The following is a 20,487-nucleotide window of genomic DNA, read 5'->3' as shown; positions in this document are numbered from 1 at the left end:
ACCTGCCAAAGCCCCTGTTCAGCAGAGAAGCAATTACAGAAGCTAGACCTTCTGCACTCCATAATGACCCTGGGTCCATGCTCCCAGAGGGTTAAAGAATAGGAAAGCTATCAGGGGAGGGGATGGGATATAAAGTTCTGGTGGTGGGAATTGTGTGGAATTATACCCCTCTTATCCTATGGTTTTGTCATTGTTCCCATTTTATAAATAAAAATTAACAAATAATAATTTTTTCATGAGGGTGGGGCCCAAATGTATGGAATTTGTCATCTTTTAAGAGGTCAGAGAATTAACTAGATATTTCTCTGTCATATGAGGACACAGTAAGTCAGGTACTCACTAAGACACTCACATCATGTTTATACCTATGTAGTTTGTGAATTTCAAGGCCCCAGATAATAATTCAGATATTGATTTTCAGGCCTAAAGAAATGGCTGTGCATCCCTGTAGATCTCAGCTCACATTCTGTGTTCATCAGTAGGGACGTTCTGAGCTGCCCCAATTTTCAGGACCCATCTTCCTTATGTGCAACATAGAGTGTGTTGTCCAGCCTCCCTTTGGAGGATGGAACATTTTCTACCTTGGTTGATCCATGTTGAAGGCAAGGTCCTATGGGGGTCCACAGAGGGGTCTATAGTGCTGTTCCTAACAGAAATGACCAGTAAAAATAGAGATGGGCATTTATTCGAGGTCTAGACCTATCATGTCTGTTTGGGAATCTCAGGACTCCCTGACTAGGGTCCCAGCTAATGGGGTGGCCTGATAGTGACTAAAAGATCATCAATGAAGTATACTTGTCTCTTGCCCTTATTCAGCTTTTGTAGTCTTTACTTTGATAAGGTTAACTTTGGAGTGACTGAGGGAAGTATAATAGGAAGTATCATAGGGAAATTTAATAGGAGGGTATCTAAGTCTAAGTAGACACTATTTCATTATGAAACTTATGGTGTCTTTTTAGGTTTTTCTACTTGCTTGCACATATACTAACTCACTGCAGACTATTGTGCATTCTTGCTTTCAGGTATATATTTTGCCCTAAATTATGGATACATGTAAACATATACCCTATCTCATGGGACCTGGTCTATATCTAGGTTTTGGAACTTTGTTAGGAAGTGAACCACCTGAAATGGAATTAGAGAATCCTATGAAAAGAAAGGTCTCACCTGAGTAATGAGGCTGAAGGGTTGACATTCCATCCCTGACGTCTCTGGAGACAGTCTGAAGTGAAGCATGCTGAGGTTATACTCGTCGTGTTGATTAGGTTGGAGTCAGCAGATGCAATATCATTTATATGAATTGAGGGAAGCATGCAGGAAAATGAGCCCCACCCTAGAGATTCCAGGACTTGGGGATATATAGGCTCTGTAGAGGAAGCAGCAAGTCCCGCTGTCTTAGGGTTTAAGAAGGCTATGGATAGTTATTGCTGTAATAAAATTATTTGGCAATTGGGTTAATTATGAAAATCCCTATGTCAGGAGTTCCTTTACCATACACAACACCACTGTAATTTATGTCCTTTGATATTATTTGTATGTAGCTATGTCTTATAGAGTAATGCTACCGGTTGCTTCTCTTCTCCATGGTCTAAGGTTTATATAGAGTCAATATTTAAAAGACTCAGCCTATGGTCTGTGCATTAAAAATTTTGAGACATTCAATCAATTTTCCCCCTCTCACATTAATTAAGTAGTGATTTATATAACTACAAGTTAATAGGAGTGTACATAAACACCATTTTCATCACCAAAAGACTGTGTCCCATCTCATTCCCCCACCTGCACCCTCCCAGTGAAGCGTAACATCCACCCTCACCCTCAACCCAGAGATTTTTTACTTTGGTGCCCTACTCCACACTCAGTCAAAGTCTGCTTTGAATTTCCCTTTCTGTTCTTATTTATAAACTTCTGTTTATGAGTGAGATGGTATCATGCTCATTTTTGTCTTTTCTGACATGCACTTAACGTAATTCCTTCTGGCTCCATCCAAGATGGGTCAGAGAAGGTGGGTTCATTGTTCTTAATAGCTGTATAGTATTCCATTGTATACATATACCTAAGCTTTCTCAGCCATTCTGCTGTTGTTGGGCACCTGGGTTGCTTCCAGGTTTTAGCTATTACAAACTGTGCTGCTATGAACATAGGTGTACACATATCTTTTTGGTTGGGTGTTATGGAGTCCTTGTAGTACATGAATAGGAAAGTAATTACTGGATCATATGCAAGCTGCATATCTAGACTTGTGAGGGTTCTGCAGATGGCTCTCCACAGAGGTTGGACCAATTTACATTCCCACCATCAGTACAGAAAGGTACCTTTGTTTCTATAACTACTCCAGCATTTGTTGCTGCTGTCCTTTTTGATGTATGCCATTTTTACAGGGGTGAGGTGGTATTTCAATGTCTTCCTTTGCATTTCTCTGACTGGAGCAATTTTTCATGTGTTTGTTAGCCTTTTGGATCTCTTCTGTAGTTAATATTCTGTTCATATCCTCTGCCCATTTTTGGATGGGGTCATTAGCTTTTTTGTTGCTAAGTTTGCTGAGCTCTTTATATATTTTTGGTCATTAGTCTCTTGTCTTATGTATTGCATGGGAATCTTTTTGGATTCTAACACTAGAGAGTTATAGTGGGACCAACACTCATGACAATTGCCAACTAATTTTGGTAAATTTTTGGTAATTTTCTTCTGGTCTGTGGAAGAAAAAAATGATAGGGAGTGTAAAAAAAAAAAACAGAAAAAAAGAAAAATCCTGGCATGCTCTCACTTAAGAAACAGAAAGTTTAATGTTTGTAGAGAAAAGAATTTACCCTGTGGCCTCTCATTTTACAGAAAACTAGCAATAGTATCTTCTGCTCATGAATGTGGTACATTTGAACACAAATGGGGGATCTAATGACATTATAAAGCACCTTGGAAGGAAATTGTTTTGCCTAAAGAAGTTTACAGATAGAAGAAGTACTCATTAGTCTGAAGACAGGGCAATGCAGTCTAGGGCCTCAAGAGAGGGTTTCTCACCCCATGAGCCAAGGAATGCATCACCTTACTGGCTTTACTTCAGGAAATAAGTGGCTGAATTTTTATTGCTGAAGGGTAGTCACGTTAAAAGGTCTATGGTTGAATAAATTTGCATGAAATACCTTTTGATGTGAATTTTGAGAGTCTATAAAATGAGGCTGCACAATACGCAGACACATATGTACAAACATGCACATAAACACTACGTATGTATTCTCAAATTTACAAAATCACTCTTTCAGATGACCTGGTTATTGGGGAACGAAGCTTCTTGTTTCTTGTTTCTTTCTTTCCTTCCATAGATCATCCATTTATCCATCCATCCATCTTTTTATTTTTCATTCCCTTTTTGCTGCCCTTGTTATAGTTATTATTGTTGTTGTTGGATAGGACAGAGAGAAATAGAGAGAGGAGGGGAAGACAGAGAGGGGAGAGAAAGATAGACACCTGTAGACCTGCTTCAGCGCCTGTGAAGAGATCCCCCTACAGGTGGGGAGGCTGGGCTCAAACCAGGGTCCTTACTCCAGTCCTTGTGCTTTGCGCCACATGAGCTTAACCCGCTGTGCTACCACAGGACTCCCTCCATTCCATCTTTTAAAAAAATATTTATTTATTTATTTATTCCCTTTTGTTGCCCTTGTTGTTTTATTGTTGTAGTTATTGTTGTTGCTGATGTTGGATAAGACAGAGAGAAATGGAGAGTGGAGGGGAAATCAGAGAGGGGGAGAGAAAGATAGACACCTGCAGACCTGCTTCACCACTTGTGAAGTGACTCCCCTGTAGGTGGGGAGCTAGGTCTGGAACCTGTATCCTTAAGTTAGTCCTTGCGCTTTGCTCATGTGTGCTTGACCCTCTGCACTAATGCCTGACTCCCTCCATCCATCTTTTTTTTTTTTAAAGTATTTATTTATTCCCTTTTGTTGTCCTTGTTATTTTATTGTTGTCATTTTTGTTGTTATTGACGTTGTTGTTGTTGTTGTTGGATAAGACAGAGAGAAATGGAGAGAGGAGGGGAAGACAAAGAGGGGAAGAGAAATATAGACACCTACAGACCTACTTCACCACTTGTGAAGCAACTCCCTTGCAGTTGGGGAGCCAGGGGCTCAAACCAGGATCCTTAGGCAGGTCCTTGAGCTTCACATCACTTTCGCTTAACACGCTGTGCTATGGCCTGACTTCCTTGATCAATTCATCTTTCCTTTCTTCTCTCCTCTTCCTCCTCCTTCTTCTTCTTAGAACTCTATTTACTGTGGTGCTGGGGATTTAGTTTGGGATCACTGGTCTTTCAAGCTAGAAAGCATTTTGTGCTGTGTCTGATGTTATGTCCCTGGCTGAGGGCTGAGGGCTAACATTTTAAAACAGCATATTTTATTCTTTTTCAAATTCAGAATACATGGGCTTCTGAAGTTTACCTCTTTAGTTTTGATATATCCTTTACACTGTAGCCAGTGAGACAGAAGCCTCCACTATCTGCTGAATAAAACTGTTTCTTTTTATTTTATTAATTTTTTTATTTTTTATTTATAAAAAGGAAAAATTGACTAAACCATAGGATAAGAGGGGTACAACTCCAAACAATTCCCACCATCAGAATTCTATATCCCATCCCCTCCCCTGATAGCTTTCCCATTCTTTAACCCTCTGTGAGTATAGACCCAGGGTCAATGTGGGATGCAGAAGGTGGAAGGTCTGGCTTCTATAATTTCTTCCCGGCTGAACATGGGTGTTGACTGGTCGATCCATACTCCCAGCCTGTCTCTCTCTTTCCCTAGTGGGGAAAGGCTCTGGGGAAGCAGAGCTTCAGGACACATTGGTGGGGTTGTCAGTCCAGGGAAGTCTTGTTGGCATCATGCTAGCATCTGGAACCTGGTGGTTGAAAAGAGAGTTAACATACAAAGCCAAACAAATTGTTGACCAGTCATGGACCTAAAAGTTGGAATAATGCAGCTGAAGAGTTGGGGGATCCTCCATTTTGTAGATAGCTAGTAGGCTAGTAGACATATTTTAGTTATATTCCAAAGGCCCTGTGGCTATACTATTTTTTTTTCTTTTTCTTTTTTCACCTGAGCCTGAAATCTAATATGCTGGTAGATCCAAGTTATTGTCTGGGGAGATGATGTCATGGCTGGAAAAAGGACCAGAAAACCAGATCAGGAAAGAGAGTAGCTCCCAATTATGGGAAGGGTATATAAATATTGTAGACTGTAAACCCCACTGATTTGATGTGATCTGGGGCCTATAATAAGCCTAGGAGGCTAGGCTTATTATACTGTATCCTACTAGATCTGAGCTCACATTCTGTGGTCATGAGTAGGAATATTTTAAGCTGCCCCAATATCTTCCCATCTTCCTCTGGTGTAGCATAGAGTATGTTGTCCACCCTTCCTTCGAAGTATAGAACACTATCTACCATTATTGATCCAAGTTGAGGGCAAGGTCCTATGTGGGCCTACAAAGGGGTCTATTATGTTGCTCTGATAGGGATGACTGGTAACAATGGAGAGAGGGATTTATTCGAGGTCTAGGCCCATCATTTCTGTTTGGAAATCTCAGGACTCCCAGATTAGGGCCCCAGATGATAGGGTGGCCTGGTAGTGACTAAAGAGTCATCAATAAAGTATGCCAGTCTCTTGCCCTTATTCAACTTTTGCAGTCCTTGCTTTGATGAGGTTAGCTTTGGACTGAGTGAAAGAACTATAATAAGAAGTAGGTAAAGAGGGTATCTAAGTCTAATTAGACACTGTTTCATTATGAACTTTATACTAACTCACTACAGACTATTGCATATTTTTGTTTTCAAGTATGTATTTTACCCTGATTTATGGATATATGTGAACATATGCTCTATCTTACTGGACCTGTTCTATATCTATGCTTTGAGACTTAATTAGGAAGTGAATCTCCTGGAATGGAATTAGAGAATCCTATGAAAAGAAAGGTCTCACCAGAGTAATGAGACTGAAGGGTTTACATTCCATGTCGGATGTCTCTGGACACAGTCTGAAGTGAAGCATGCTGCAGTGGTACTTGTTCCATTGATTAGATTTGGATCAGTGGATGCAATATCATTTAGTATGAATTGATAGAAACATGCAGGAAAGTGAGCCCAACGCTAGAGGTTCCAGGATTGGTGGAAGTATAGGCTCTATTGAGGAAGTAGGAGGTTCCTGCTGTATTAGGGTTTAAGAAGACAATAGATAGGTATTGCTATAGTCACATTATTTGGCAATTGGGTTAACTTTGAAATATCCCTTTGTTAGGATTCTTGTATTATACACAACATCACCATACTTTATGTCCTTTGACATTATTTGTGTGTAGCTGTGCCACCAGTTGTTTCTGTTCTCCCTGATGTAAGCTCTTATGAGAGTCAACATATCAAAGACTCAGCCTATGTATTAAAAAGACTCAGTCTGTGCTTTAAAAAGTTTGAGATATTCAATCAATTTTCCCCTCTCATATTAATTAGTGATTTATATGACTACAGATTGATAGGAGTGTACATAAACACCATTCCCACCACCAAAAGACTGTGTCCCATCCCATCCTCCCACCACCCTCCCCCACACACCCAGGAAGCTGAGCATCCACCCTCACCCTCAACCCAGGGCTATTACTTTGTTGCTCTACTCCAAATTTAGTCAAATCCTGCTTTGAGTTTCCCTTTCTCTTGGTTTTTCTCAACTTCTTTTTATAAGTGGGATCATCCCATACTCATCTTTATCTTTCTGACTTAGCTCACTTAACATGACAGGGGTGTCATTCTAAGCCTTTCCCTTTTTGTTTTCCTTCTCTCTTTTTATTTTATTTTATTAGTGACTTAATATTGATTTACAAAGTAAGACAACAGAGGTATTTTTCCGCACCTATCCTACCACCAATTTTATGAATCTTCATTGGAGACTACAGTAATTCTCCCAAGGTTTTAGACAAGGTAGACTAATATATATATATATATATAGTATCTTTTCTGTATGGTTCTGTCTTATCTTCCTTTCTAAGTCTCACTTAAACCTATTACTACTTCTGGATCTCCTTCCTTTTCCCCTTTTCTCTCTCTGGCTTCTAACGGAGTTGGAGATCAGTATCATCTGGTCATCTTCCCCTATATGTACCCTTCTGGGAATATGAACCAATTTTTGGGGTTGTTCATAAGGTGTGAGTTCTGGATTCTGTAATTGCTTCTCTGTTGGACATTGGCATTAGCAGATCAATTCATACCCCAGCCTTTTTCTATCTTTCCCTAATGGTATAGGACTCTTGAGAAGTAAACTTCCAGGACACATTGGTGAGTTTGTCTTCCCAGGAAAGTCAGAATGGAATCATGATAGCATCTTCAACTTGCTGGATGAAAGGCAACAAGAGAGTAAGTAGAAAAAAAATTATTTGGGGGGGGGGGGGGCAGGCGGTAGCACAGTAGGTTAAGTGCACTTCTCAAGAAGCACAAGGACCAGCTTAAGGATTCCTGTTCCAGCTCCGGTTCCCCACCTGCAGGGGATTTGCTTCCAGTTGGTGAAGCAGGTCTGCAGGTGTCTATCTTTCTATCCCCCTTCTATATCCCCCCTTCTGGATTTCTGTCTTTCCTATCAAACAATGATGATATCAATAACCACAATAAAAAGGGGCAACAAAAGGGGAAAAGTATATATAAACTGGAACAAAAAGTAGGGATATAGCATAAGAGAATAAGAATTCTAGGGTGAAAAGAAGTGAGGAAATCTAACTTAAGAATGTTCCTAGGGGCCCATGACTTTTTGTAGGTTTCGCTTGAGTCTGATAGTTAATATGGAGGTGGACAAAAGTATTGTCTGGGAAGATGGTGTCAGAGTTTAGAATATGTCTAGAAAGTTAGATTAAGGCATACAATAACCCCAAAGCTTGAAGAAAATCTATGAATGAAATGTACTAATTACCCCTGTCAACATGACCTAGGACTCATATATATTCATGTTTAGAATAAGAGTATTTGTAACCTTTGAATCCCTATCAGTCTTCATCTAAACACGCCTTAATGCTTTGTTTTCATCTATTCTTTAGTTGTAACTGTCTAATTCACCTTTCTACCCATGGACTAGATATCTATCCTTTAATATTCAGGACAAATTCTCTGTGTCTTAAAATTTTGCCTCTTTTTTCAACAAATTGAAGAAAAAACATAGCTTGGAAATATATTATGTGTGTGTTTACAAACTTGGAAATAAAGCAAATGAAAGCAAGTGAACACATGACTTTTTGTCATTTTACAAATCTATGAACAATAACAGTAAAATTTTTCATCATCTTCTCATTCTTTTTTAGTCTCCCAAATATTAGCCATGTATCACTGAAAAAAGCTGAAATGTTCATAAATAGCAGTAAATGGTTTTTGCTGACTGCAACCACATTCAATTGAATCCACTGAGTAAGAACATTTTAACCTTAGCACACACTGAACAACACAATTTCCTGAGAACTTCAAAGAACACAGTTAAAGCCAATTCCTTCAGATGGTTTCCTCAACTTGATTGGCTTCTGAAGACTTTACAAATTGTTGATGACTAACCATGAGTAAACATTCAGTGTCTGTGTTCTCAAAGACAATGTTTTAGCTACCTGGGCTTTTGTTGATGACATATAAAAATCTTGTTTGAGTAATTTCTCAGCTGCATTAAAATATAATCTATATGACCTATAATACCATGTAGGATGAATTTCTACAGCCTGTCCCCTCTGGGCCAGTGGTACACAGTAAGTATCATTAAGCTCCCAGTAATATAATCATAACATGATTTAAGTCACAGATTACAAAATAAAATGCCCAATATATTCATACTTAGGGAGTAGTGAAGAAATACAGTGAAAGAGCATTTTATTTTGAAAGCTTCTTATATAAAGCTAAAGGAATGTGTCATCTACATTGAAATACATGGTGATATCATATAATATGTATACTTATTAACTCTGTGTGACTGGATGGGGTAAATATGCGGAGGTCTAAAGTGAGAAATCCTTATCTAAACTCAATGAAACAATAATCCAGAGAAAAATGTGTGTGTGTGTACAGTAACACAGTCAATAATATTATTTACAATTAGTGTGTTTACTAAATGCAGATTAGTGAGGTTTGAGGAGATAACATAATGGTTATACAAAAACACTTTTCTGCCTGAGGCTCAAAGGCCCCAAATTTAATCTCTAAGCATCCCCATCAGCCAGAGCTGGGCAGTGCATTGGTAGTTCTTTCTGTGTCTTTCTCTCTGTATCTTTCTCTTGTTAAAATAAAATAAACAAAACATATAAAAATTGAATAATGGTGCAATACCTATGTAGAGGGGTAAGAATACTTCATACATACATGGGTGACATCTGAGATGTATCAGAAGGATAAATTCATTGACTGGCTATTGAGCAACTGACTAACATGTAGTAGGATCTGCATACATGTTATCTCCTATAATTTCATTTTACTAATAGGAACAACTCTATTATTTCTATTTTATAGATGAAAAATCCTGTTCAGGGCCTTCAAGTTAATTATTCTACGCGCATTAAAATCACAGAGTGCATGTTCAAACACAGATTCCTGGGCTCCACTCCCAAATGATTATTACTTTTTATTTTCTGTATTATCTTTATTTATTTATTAGATAGATACAGCCAGAAATTGAGAGGAATGGGGAGATATAAAGGGAGAGAGACAGAGAGACCTGCAGCCATGCTTCACGACTCATAAAACTTTCTCCCTGAAGGTGGTTGCCGGGGCTTGAACCTAGATCCTTCGTGCATTATAACATGTGCACTCAACCAGGTTTTCCAGCAGCTGGACCTTCCAAAGTATGGTTATTAAGCAGGTCTTAATTGTGGCTGGGAATATTGTATTTTTCCCTTGTTCCTTGGTATTGCTAATGTTGCTAGTGTGAGGTTGTACTTTTAAAAACACTCATTTTTAGAAACACTCATTTTTTAAAAAACTACTTATTTTAAGTAGTTTTACCCAGGTCTTTTACAAATAATATGCGACATGGTTAAACCAAATTGCCTCAAAAGTCTACTCACTGAATATATACATCTTATATTTATTATTAACTAATGCATTTCATAAATCAGTGTACCTTGCTCATGACTCTTTTTTCTTAGTGTCTCTCTATTTTCTTTTTTTTTTTAATTCTGGTTTCCATGTCTATATTAATTCAAGCATTTTTTACTATAACTTCAGAGAAAATTTAAATGAATTGTTTGCTGTATGCATGTTCCTAAACAAGTCAAGAGAGACACTCACAAGAGCATACAGTATTAAAAAATGGTGTCTGTGAAAGGTCCTCAAACACTCACTAAAAATTACCATTGAAGCTATACATTTACTGCATACCCTCTATTTGTATGCTGCATTACTAAGGTTTGCAAACTCCTACACATTAGCTTTAATTTTTTTGGTTCTCATGGCCACTCTGAGTTCATAAGCAGAACAAGTTCTTCTTAAAAAACATATTTTATTTATTTCTTGGATAGAGTCAGACAGAAATTGAAAGAGGGAAGGTGGAGATAGAGTGGGAGAAAGACATATGCAGCACTGCTCCACCACTTGTGAAGATTTCCTCCTACAGGTGGGGACCAGGAGTTTGAACCTGGGTGCCTGTGCATTAGAGCATGTGTCCTCAAATAAGTGTGTCACCACCTTCCTCCCAGAACAAGTTTTACATGACTAACATAAAAATCTCTAGAACATGACCAAGAAAAGAAAAGGGCTTTTTCAAGGACCATTGTTTGCTAAGTCTTCTGAATTTACACATAGTATAAATTCTCACCTTTGGAAAAGGATTTAGATGTAGCTTTAAGAGGACTTAAAGATCCCATCTCAGTCATAGACAGAACTTATACAACAAGGACAGCAAGGGAAAATACAAAGTTAAACTTGAACTGGGTTTGGTGTTTTGCACCAAAGCAAAGGACTCTGGGGAAAGAAGAGAAGGAAAGGAAGATAGGAAGGAAGGAAGGAAGGAAGGAAGGAAGGAAGGAAGTGAAGGAGAGAGGGAAGGAGGAAGGGAGGGAGAAGTGTGGAAGGAAGGAAAGAAGGAAAGAAAGAAATAAGAAAGGAAGGAAGGAAGGAAGGAAAGAAGAGGTAGTAGGTGGGGGATTTGGGGTCTTGGTTCATGATTGTTGAAAAAGACCTAAGTTATGAGTGAGAGTGCTTTGTACACAATTTTTGTGACAGATGAGAATTTGCTCCCATATGTCAACAACTGTACTGTAAACCATTAATCCTCCAGTAAAGTAATACAAGAAAAAGAAGACTTAAAGAAACAAGGCTTTCTGATAGTAGATTGCTTTATATTTAAAACATTTTTTGTTAATTGATAAAGTGACTTTTTTTTATCAAGAACTGGAGTTTGAGGTATCAGAAACTGAGATATTCAAATGTTTTATTTTTAAAATATAAGTTAAAAACTTAACAGAGAGGTTTAGAGACGACTACACAAAAATAAGAGTAAAAAATACAGAAATTTTATTATTAATTCTACTATGTACATATAAATTCTACTTAGAGGAATTTGGTGGATCTACTGGCCACAATAATGAAGATTGCCCTTTAATAAGAATAATCTCTATGCAAATCTTTTGCAATATAATTATTTGTTATGCAGTGTTATACACGAAACATTCTGATTCACGAAAAGTTGCTGCTATGAGAAGATCCAAGTTGGTAAAATGATGTCCTTTCCTTTTAATCATAATTGCAGAGATTTCTGATATTGAGTTTTCCTAGACTTAACTAGATTACCTAGGGCACTTAGGGAGGGAAGTCCCTAATGGAGCAGAAATCCTAAAAGTAGAACAAAGATTTCAGTCTTTTACATCAAGAGGGACCTCTGTTATGTGCCTGAGGTCCATTGAAATTGAAAACCTTGCAATTCCTCTTTTACACTTATAAAAACTAAGCTTTTAAAGTTATCCCAATGCCTCATATTTGCCTCTGAGGAATGATCACAAAAGGAACCAAATGTTTAACATGGCAAATTATGTTATTTATATAACAGAATTCCTGAAAACCTGTAGCATTGTGTGCTGAAAGAAACCACTGAGAGCAAAAGTATCACGATAGAAGGCATCACCAGAGGTCTTGGAACAGAACTTTGAGGAAGCAACAGCAGAGACATATCTAGCTCTTACTTCTTTCCAGCATAGGTGTATTAACTTAGTCAAGGAAAGGAGTCCATTTTTTTTTGCGTGACACAGTTTAAAGCAATAACGTCGTTGAAATAATATACCTATTCATTGACCAAAGAACAAGGCTCTTGTGTACTATGTGTGAAGGTCTAGGGTCATCCATTGTTTCTTTCCTTATTTTCCTTTTTTTTAGTGACTTAGTAGTAATTTACAAAATAATAAGATAACATGGACATGATTCTGTACCTTTCCATCACCAGAATTCTGTATCTTCATATAAACATAAACCAATGGAAGCTACGGTAGTTCTCCTAAGGTTGCAGATATAGACTGATTATTTTTTATATAACTGTATGCTTATATTAATATATATTTGACCTTTTTATGGTCCTTCAAAGTATGTGAATAGGATTTTAGGACATAATGGGTATACAGCTGAGGAATGTAATTAGCATATGGCTGGTGTTGGGCTGACAGACTTAAGCACAAGCAAGCCAGAAAAACAGCTCTCTTTCTGACACTCTTTCCCTATGTGCTCTCCTTACAGGCTCCACTCCCTAGGAACTGCCATGCTGCCTCTCATGGGAGAGAATGAACACGTGTAACTGAACTCTAGTAACTAACTTATGGACACATGGGCCTGGACTAGTCTTATCTCTCCCGATAATTGTCTTTCTTGCTGTACCTAAAATATATATTTCATACTGCCTTACCTCAATGTAATAAACCTATGATTTGTCTTAAACCCGTGCCAAGCCATGCCTTCGGTTTTTTTTATTTTAAAATTACTAAAGATCACCCATTAGTTCCTTTTTTATTTTGTTTTGTTTTTGCTTCAGTGACTTAATATTGATTTACAAAATTATAAGATAACACATTCATAATCCTGCATCTTTCTACCAGCAGAGTTCTGTATCCCCATATCAATCATTGTAAGCTACAGTAGTTCTCCCAAGGTTGCAGATATGGACTGACTATCATTGCTATAACTATATGTTTACATTAACATATAAACCTTTTTATGATCCTGCACTCTCTTGCCTTCCAAGTCTTACCCATTCCTATTATTACTTGAGTGTCCTTCTTCCATTTCTATTTTCTCTTTGGGTCCTGATGGAGTTGGAGTTAAGAGCCCTCTGGTTATCTTCCCCTATCATTTTTCCACCTCTTGGAGTATAGACTGAAATTCTTTTTGGAGTGTAGAAGGTAGTAATTCTGGTATCTGTAATTGCCTTTCTAATGAACATGGATGTTGGCAGGTTGATACATACCCCCAGCCTGTTTTTATATTTTCCTAGTACAGAAGAACTCTGGAAAGATGTTACTCTGGGCCACAATGATGAGCTTGTCTGCCTAGAGAAGTCAGAATGGAATCATAATAGCATCTGCCACATGCTGGATGAAAGGCAGTAAGATAAAGCAAGACAAAATGATTAATGAACAGGAACCAAAAAGTAGCAATAGAACAGATAAGAACAGGGTGTTTTAGGGTGGAAAGAACTGAGGAAGTCTATTTTAGGTATGTTCTTAGGGACCCATGACTTTGGTGGTTTTTGATTGAGCAAAAAGTAGAAATATCATGATATGGGTATAATCCTAGAGGTTCCTGGATTAGGAGAAATAAGGATATTAAATAGAATAGGAATGATTCCTTATAGTTTTACAAAGAGTTTTAAGTAGCAAGAGTTAAATATTACTATAACCAAGTTGGGGGATTATTGAAAATTCAATGGTTAGGATAGCCTATAATATACTTGACTTCATTTTGTTGTTGTTGTTGTTGTTGTTCTTTAGGGTTATCTACAAATCACTTTATCTTAGATACTGACAGGGTCAAATGATTTTGTCTATCTGGCCTATGGTTGTAGATAACTTAGATATTTAAAAGCCACATATAGCGGGGTTGGAAGGTGGTACACTGGGCTAAGTGCACATAGAATGAAGTACAAGGACCTGGTAAGTATCTCCATTCAAGGCTCTGGCTCCCTACTTGTGGATATGGATTGGATTTTGTTTGTTTTCAAATTCAATTCTTTAAATTTCATATGTGAGTGACACCATTCTGTAGTTTCCCATTTTTTTATCCCAAAGAACACAATATCGTCTTTTACTGTTGAATAGTACTCCATTGAATCTATGTCACATAACTTTTTTTTATCAGTAATCTGTTGAAGGGCGTCTTGGTTGCTTCCATATTTTGGCTATTATGAATAATGCATCTATGAACATGGGGTACTTATATCCCTTCAAATTATTATCTCTTTTTCAACAAAAGCCTATGAGTGGGATTGCTGCTTTATAAAGTATTTTTATTTGTATTTGATTAGGGATTCTCCACACTATTCTCAATAGAGGTTGCACTAGTTTTCTCTCCCACCAGCAGTGTAATAGAGTTCCTCGCTCTCCACATCCTTTACAACACTTATCCTCTCCAGCTGTGTTGATGAAGGCCATTTTCTCAGGTATGAGGTAAAAATCTCAATGTGGTTTTAATTTGTATTTCACTGGTAATGAGTGGATTTGAACATTTCGGCACATGTCTGTGGGCTATGTGAATCTCTTTTAAGAGATCTGTCTGTTCTTATCTTCTGTTCACTTTTTTATTGGGTCATTCTTTTTTCTTTTTGTTGAGCAGTATAAGTTCTTTATAGATGTTTGATATCAACAACTTGTCTGAAGTATGGTGTGCAAATATGTTCTCTGAGTTGCAAGGTTTCCTGTTCATCTTTATGGAGTTTTCTTCTGATATGTAGTAAGTGTGCTCAACCAGGTGTGGCACTACCTGGCTCCTCTTTTGATGTGAAGGAGGGTTTTTTATTTTATATAGTCCCATTTGTCCAGTCTTGTTTTTTCTTCATCCATGGAGTGGACTCTCCAAACACATCTTTACTGTTAATATCAAGAAATATTTCACCGATATGTTCTTCTATGAATTTTCAGGTCTAATATCAAGATCTCCAATTCATTGTGAGCTAATTTTGATGTATAGTGTTAATTGGTGGTATACTTTCATTTTTTCTACATGTGGATGCCCACTTCTCCCAGAACTATTTGATAAAGGGAACTTCTTTCTCCATTGGATAGTTTTGGCACCTTTGTCTTATATAAAGTGCCTCTTCATCTATGGATTAAGTTCTGGGTTCTCTATCCTATTCCGTTGTTTGATACGTCCTTTTTTTGTTCCTGTACCACACTGTTTAATTACTACTGTTTTGTAGAATGACCTCAGGTCAGGCATTTTCTTCTTTATCTTCAGTATTGCTTTTGTTATTCGTGCTTTTTTAAAATCTCACTGAATTTTCAAACTTGTTCAATTTCCTTGAAATTTGTCTTTGGGATTTTAATAGGGATAGCATTGAATCTATAGATTGCTTTTGGCAGAATTGTCATTTAATAATTTTTATTCTTCCAGTTCATGAACAGGGGATGATCTTTCATTTCTTTGTGTTATCTTCTATTTATTTCAACTGTGTCTTATAGTTTTCCTTAACCCTCTTTGCTGGATTTAATACTTGATATTTTATCTTTTGGAGTTCAATTGTAAATGGGATAGCTTCCTTGAGTTTCTTTTCTTCTGGCCCATCTTTTGTGCGGAGAAATGCCACTGATTTGTGAGTGTGATTTTGTAACCTGCTACTTTCCTGAATTTATGATTATTTCCAGTAGATTTTTGAAATATTTCTGGAATCGTTATGATATATCAACATATATTTTGCAAATAGTTGTAACACAACTTTAACCTTTCCAGTCTGGATTCCTTTTATCTATTTTCTTTGCCTGAGTGGGATGGTGAAGATTTCTAGGACTATATTGAATAGTTCTTTCTTACTTTGGGGAACAGAGTGATGCTAGCCTCATAGACTGTGTTTGGGATTATTTCCTCTACTTAAATTTTCTGGAAGAGTCTGAGGAAGATGGGTGTTTGCTTTTCTATGAATTTTTTATAGAATTCATTGTTATAGTCACCTGGACCTAGGCTTTTGTTCTAGGAAGTCTTTTCATTACTGTTTCAATTTCTGCAGTAGTGACTGGCCCGTTAAGTTTTTTTTTTTTTTTTTTTACTTCCTTTGTGTTAGGGTTAGCAGTTGGTATGAGTCTAAGGTATGTAAATTTCTTCTAAGTTGTCAACTTTATTTCCATATAGATGCCCATAATAATCTTGCATTGTACTTTGTATCTCTATCTCATCTGTTGTAATATCTCTTCTTTTATTTTTGAGTAATTTCTCTTTTTTTTCTAGTATTTTATTTATCTTTTAAATAACCAGATCTGGTTTCATTAATCTTCCTAAAGGTCAATTTATTGTTTTCAATTTATTGATTTCTGCTTTTATTTTAACTATTTCCTGTCTCCTTTTGACTGTTGGGTCTCTTTGTTCTTTCATTTTCTTGTTGGTTCAATGGGGTTGCTAGATGGCTTACTGACGATTTCTCTTCTTTATTAATGTGGGCCTGTGTTGCTACAGACTTCTCTGTCAAGACTGATTTTGATGTGTTTCATAGGGTCTGATAGCTGATTTTGTCATTTATTAGTGTTGAGACCATTTTTAATTTCTTTTTTGATCCCTTCAATGACCCATATATTATTCAGAAGCATACTGTTTAGTCTCCAGTCATGGGGGTATTTCTTTTATTTTTGTAATTGATTTATAGCTCAATACCATCACAGTATAAGAATATGTGTTTTAATTTTATAATTTTAATATTTACATATTTGTTTAGACCATATTTGTGGTCCAGAATAAAGTCAATCATTGTCACCATCTCATGTGTACTTGAGAAGAATGTGTATTAATTTCTTTTCAGTTAGAGAGTTCTGTATATATCTGTCTGGTCCATTTTGTTTAAAGTTTTATTTAAGAAAACTATTCTTTATTGATTCCTTTTTTCTCCTAATAATCTGTCTCTTACTGTGAGTGGTGTGTCAAGATCTCCTACTATAGTGGTTATGTCTTCTTCTTGGATTAATTCTTTAACCATTATGTAATGTCCCTCTCTGTCCCTGCTTACTTTCTTTACCTGAAAGTCTACTACATTTGAGAACAGAGTAGCTGTTCACACTCTTTTTTCCCCCTGAATTATTAACTCAGAACATCTTTATACATCCACTTCCATTAAGCTTCTATTTGTCTTTTCTTTGGATGTGTGTTCCCTGAAGACATAAAATGGATGTATTCTGTTCTTTAACCCATTTAGATATTCAGAGTCTTTTGTCAGGCTAAATTTAGACCATTATAATTTAGGATGATTATTGATATATGTAGTTACTTACATCCATTCTGATTTTTTTGTTCTCAGTTTTTTTAAAAATTATTGATTCTTTGCCCATTTCATTCTATCTGTAATTTTGTGTGGATTAGTTACTCTACTGAGTTCCTCACTAATTTCTCTTGTACTTTCTGTAACTCTCTGTTCCTTGTTTTGTACTGTGGTTACCTTAAGTGTGATAACTAAAGTTAGCTAATTTTTTTTCAAGTTTCTTAGATAGCTCTGATTGAAGTTCTTTTTTGTTTCCTAACTCCTTAATTAGATATTATTTCAACTCTTGAGTTTGCTTCTCCATACAATGTTTAGTTTCTTGGAAAGTTCTCATAATGAGCTTTGTGTAATTGCTCCATGTCTGTACTTCCTTGGAGTTTTCCTGTTTCATTTCTATATGTCTGATATGGTATGTTTGCCAGTTTATTTCAGCAGTATTTCTGTTTAAGCAGTTATTGTGATTGTTATTGATGGCCAAATGGTGGCGTTACATTGTGGTCTCTGAGATTCGCTTTGTTTATATGTTGTGTGGAGGAAGTGTGCAGGTTGGCATTAGGTTTTTGTTTGTTTGTTTGTTTTGTAGTTTCCTTGAGCTGTTTTCTGCTCTGTGTGGTGAGTGTTATGTAGTTTCTCTGTATGCTTTTGATCTGAAACCAAGTGTCAGAATTTTTCTGCTGGGCTGTAGCTGTGTTCATAGCATTAGGGTTCAACTATTGAAAATTACCGTTATGTTTTGGTGACAGACTGGACTTCTTTTGGTCACAGATGTTTCATGCTTTTTTGGTGTGTCATTGCCCAAAATACAGTAGGTTAATTCTCCTGTGGTCACTGATTAAAAGGTCATAAATTCCCTTCCTTCACTGTCAGCATTGTGTGTTCCCTTGACTACTGCTGCACATAAAGTGAAAATGGCACCACATAGTGATTAGCTCTTAATTCTTCATGTTTGGCTTCAGTTCCATGCCCCTTCTCATCTCAGTTATTAATGTGAACACTCACCTGAGGCTGTGGTTTTGTTTGTGAATGTCTCAGCTCTAGTTGGTGAGTTTTTTAAATTCAATAGTTGTAGTTATTTGCTGTTTGGGGAAGATTCTGGTCTGGTTCTTGTTGCTCCATGCCCGTACCTGGTTCTATTAACTCCCTTCTGCAAGGTGGAAAGTGTGCTCACAAAATTCATCTTCAGATACAAGACTTGATGGCAAACCTTGTTCTATATTTGGGTAAAATGCATATCTATGAGCCTGGAACATTCTAAAGATACAAGTACTAAGTGCTATTATGATTCCTACTATATGACCTCCTCACCAATACGTCCTAAAGCCTCATCTTTCCCCACTAGGGAAAGATAGAATCATGCTAGGGTTTAGATTGACCTTCAAATTTCATGTCTATTGGAGAAGCAATTACAGAAGCCAGAAATCCACCTTGTAAAACTCAGAGGGAAATTTGGCTCATACTCCCAGAGAAGAAAATGCTAGGGAAAGACCAGAGGGCTCTGACTCCCAATTCCACCAGAACTCAAAGCATTTCTTGCCAGCAATCTTGTGTTTATACCATGACTGAAAGGGAAGCATGCATGCTGGCTGTTCCAGCTGCCCCGCCCCCTGGCCAGTGGAGGCAAGAGTCAGAACAGCCCACTGGGAATACTGGGGTAGCATGCTGAGAGCAAAGCGCTCAGAGAGACAATCCGTCAGCTCTGGGAGAGCTTCAGTGTGGCAACTTATGATGATGATGATGATGATGATGATGATGTATTCCCTTTGGGTCCCCTTGTTGTTTTCTTGTTGTAGTTACTGTTGTTGCTCTTGTTGTCATTGTTGTTGGATAGGACAGAGAGAAATGGAGAGAAGAGGGGAAGACAGAAAGGAGGAGAGAAAGATAGACACCTGTAGAACTGCTTCACTACCTGTGAAGCAACTCCCCTACAGGTGGGGAGCTGGGGGCTTGAACCGGGATCCTTAAGCTGGTCCTTAAACTTTGTGCCACATGTGCTTAGCATGCTGCGCTACCGCCGAACTCCAGGAAACTTGCTTATTGAGGGAGAAAGCAGGCAATTATACCCATTGAACAGGGAGATGTTGGGCTGCATCGCAGGAGAGAGAGAAGAGACTGGAGCGGAGGAGGAACACAAATATTTATTCATGAGGGCACCTCAGAGTTGGGTGAGAGCGCAAAGACAGGACCATATAACAAATGGGAGAGAAAATTATATATATAATTATAAATATATATATATATAGTTAAGTTAGATAGATTTAGATGTATATATTAATATAGATAGTGATATTGATAAATATAAAATAAACCTTAATCGGTGACCTTGGAAGAAATACAGTGGAGGAGATGAAGACTTAGACTCTGGTGGTGGGAATAGTATGGAATTATAACCACTATTGCCTTATAATTTTGTAAATCAATACTAAATAACTAATAAAGAAAAGATATGTGTCATCCAAAGCCAACTTTCACTATGCTTGTATCTGGGATAAAAGTATTTAAATAATGCTGAACCAAACTCATACAAAGATTCATTCCACAGCGTTCAGTGAGACTCTAATGGTAGCAGTTTCACACCTTAATAACTACAGTTTCACAGGACAAAAGCATGATATTTCATTTTCCCTCAATTAGCTTTCTGGAAAGATGCTGATACACTGTAAGTATTTTAGAACCCAAAATATTGCCTTCTGGGCTAATGGTAATAGCACTCTATGGCTAATCATTGGTTGTGATAAAGTCCTGAAAGTGTTTGCTGCTTTGTATTTTTTCATTGACTTTCCAATGAAGAAACTAGTTGAGTTAATAAGGTAAGTTTTGTATGAGACAAGTGTCAAAACCCCCCTATTATCAGCTTACATAGTTTTTGTCATTTATGTTTTTAGAATTTTTTGTCATTGTTAGGGCTTCAGCTTTTCAGATGGAGAGAGAGAAAGTGAGAGAGGATGGCAGAGAAGGAGAGAGGAAAAGACACCATAGTACTGAATGTTCCCTCAGTATGACAGGGATTAGCCTTGAATCCTGTCACATGCATAGCACCCTCCTAGGTGATCTGGCTTGTTGGTCCAAT

The sequence above is a fragment of the Erinaceus europaeus genome, chromosome 10 (genome assembly GCF_950295315.1).
Source record: "Erinaceus europaeus chromosome 10, mEriEur2.1, whole genome shotgun sequence".
Classification (NCBI taxonomy): Eukaryota; Metazoa; Chordata; class Mammalia; order Eulipotyphla; family Erinaceidae; genus Erinaceus; species Erinaceus europaeus.
This window is presented reverse-complemented; position numbering follows the sequence as displayed.